Genomic DNA, 3,282 nt, shown 5'->3' on the forward strand with positions numbered 1-3,282 from the left:
GAACTGTGTTGGTTGTATAAAACAAAACACTACATCACTTTGTCCAGTATTGATTGGATATGAACAGTGTTGGTTGTATAAAACAAAACACGACATCACTTTGTCCAGTATTGATTGGATATGAACAGTGTTGGTTGTATAAACAAAACACGACATCACTTTGTCCAGTATTGATTGGATATGAACAGTGTTGGTTGTATAAAACAAAACACTACATCACTTTGTCCAGTATTGACTGGATATGATGAACGGCAGTTGCTGATCTGATGAGAACCGATCCTCTCAAGAAAGATATTCAAACTCTGACACAGCAAAATTTCCCAGAATGTATTGTTACCCACATTTCTGGGTCGCCACCATTATGAAAAAAAGGCAAAATGGACTCGTCAATACTTTAACATATTCACACGATTCATGAAACTAGAAAACCAAGTAAGACAAGCCTAAAGGAATTTGCAGAAATTTAATAACACACAGAAATACTGAAGGGAACAACCCTAGACAATACATGACAAGATTATCTCGCTTTGTAGTTGGTTATTTTAATGTAATATGGCAAAAAACATTACAATATAATGACCAATAAATACATATGTACATATTAACATTAAAATCATTAAACTAAAACAGTTACTTGAAATACAACACTCTTAATTGCCAAAAACTCAAGATCTTGTGAGGAAGAATTAAGTGTTCATATTTGTATGTTGTACAAGAGAAAGAAACACCTGGTATTTTTAACTTATCACATTAGCATATTTGTATATCCATGAAAAATATTCTTGAAAGGAAATAAACTTGAACATAAACGTTGGGCAAAAAATGTTGTGCATAATATTTTCAGATCTTCTCAGATTTACGTAGCTATTTATTATCATACTGGTATCTTTGAGCTTTTATTTTATGTTTTGTTGTGTCATATTTAGGTTCACTTTTCCCCAAAAAGCGAGTAGTAAGACAATAAATAGAAGATTCGGGAAATACTTTCTGAAACAAACAAAAGTATGATTAAACACTTGTACAACAATACAAGTTCCGGGGTCTTACTTTGGTCAAGCTTTGAGTTAATAGAGTGTTGAAGCAGGTAAGGTGTATGATTAAACACTTGTACAACAATACAAGTTCTGGGGTCTTACTTTGGTCAAGCTTTGAGTTATTAGAGTAACTAGCTTACATATACTTGAATAAAGATGTGTTCATATTTTTCTAGGCCTTATTCTTTCTATATTAGAAAAAAAAAGACATTTTTATTCACGTATATTTAAGCAATTTTTTCAAAATTTCCTCTCTGGGCTAGTGTTCCACACAAAAGCGACCATTTCATAAAGTTTGTATTTATTTGGCCATGCTTCTGTACCATCAGTCTCAAGTGAAGAAATGATACAAGGGTTTGTACAAGGTAATCTTCCTTTGAATATGTATCATGTAAAGGGTTATTGACATCAATAATACAAGACTTTGTTTGATTTGATATGTGGTATAAAATAATCTGACCGTCTTTTGTCAAGAGGAAACTCTCATCCTTTATGGTACGATTGCTCTTCTTACCTGCTTCAACACTCGAATAATTTTTTCTAACAGGTACATTTCCATTTTCATTATCTCATATACCCACACCTAAAAAAATAACCTCAAAAAAACCAAACCTAAGTAAATAATATGTGCATTATTTTTCCCTAATCTACACCCTTGATTAAGTAATAATGTCATATATATATATGTGTGTTTTATACACAAATATGCACTAAATGACAAGTTGAATAAAATCATACCAAACAAACAGAGTTAAACTGAATATACTACATGTTTAATTGATAAATTCAAAGTAATAACACATAGCAAAAAATGTTACAATATAATGACCAGTGAATACATTGTATCGTGTTGACTTGACAGTTATTATGCTTTTAAGATCTAACAAAGGGCTCAGTTTCTGTTTCCCTTCACCCTGCTAGTGGAATTAAGGGTTATTCTAAGGTGAATTCTGAAACTTTACTAGAGTGAATATAACTTTAAGTGGCATACTAAGTTTGAATGATGGGTTGTGAACATTAAGCTGTGGATTGTTCGTAAATGTGTGTGGCACAGGTATGTACAAAGCATGACCAACTGAGAGCTCTATGACGTCTGGGGAAGCTGTGTAAGCAGGAAGTAAGGGATTGGAAACGTGATGGAAAGGTGTGAAAGCTAAAAGATAAGGGAATAAGTAACAGACAGGATGAGTGGCCAGCTTGGAGAACTAAGGCTATGACAATATGATAAAAGCAGCAAGTTACTGAAAAAGGCTAATGAATAAAAGTCATGTACAAAACTTCTGACTAGAAGAAAACTGAAAATTTAAACATATGTAAATGTTAACATTTAAATCATTAAACTGAAACAGTCACTTCAAATACAACGTAAAATACTGGAAGTATTGTAAGAATAATTAATACAAAATGAAGCAGTGCATGTACTAAATAAACCAAATTTATGAAAATAATTAGTTGGATGCTGTCTATAAAAAAATATTGGGAAGCAATCAAGGTTCTTTGTAGACTTTCATCTTGATTTTATGGTAGGGCTATGTAGCCTGCTTTATTCCCTTCTGAGATGGGATACCACCTGTGCCAGTTTTTATGCCACAGTTTCTGGTTCAAAGCTTCCATTACAATGGTTCTAGATACCCTGCTGTAGGCTCCAGGTTTTGATCCATTTAGCAGCTTGGTTGTACTGTTGTATCTCTGCTACTTGATTGTGGCATTTTCAAGCTTCTTGGAAATGATGGTTAGAAGTGTGTGATGCAGGTTATCCAAAGCAATGCCACTTGCTTTATTTCTGGTGCTTAAATCCTTTGCTCTGTGTCAAAATAATGGGCTTATTCTTCTTAATATTATATATAGTAGTAGTATTTAGTAAGTAGGTTGAATAATATGGGTGTTGGGCTAAGGATTCTTCTACAGTAGGTGTCTGTGACTTGTTGGCGATAAATTCAAAAATAAACAAACAGTATGCACTCCACTTGTTTTCAAAATAATAATATATATATATTTGAATTAGTTAAATGTATTTACAACAAATTCTATGCACTGTAGAGATCATAGGCATATCATAAACACTATATGTTGTTCTCTTCTTGTTGTCAAAAATCCACTTAGCCCTATTCAATTGACAAGCTGAACCACTTTTCTCTATTTCTATTGCACTAGTATTCTGTGTATAATCCACTTACAATTATAGCGTGAGTTACCACAGTCGTATACTGCTCTTTCAGTAATTGTCTGGTCCTCGTACTTCAGATAT

Source organism: Limulus polyphemus, unplaced genomic scaffold (genome assembly GCF_000517525.1).
Source record: "Limulus polyphemus unplaced genomic scaffold, Limulus_polyphemus-2.1.2 Scaffold9032, whole genome shotgun sequence".
NCBI lineage: Eukaryota > Metazoa > Arthropoda > Merostomata > Xiphosura > Limulidae > Limulus > Limulus polyphemus.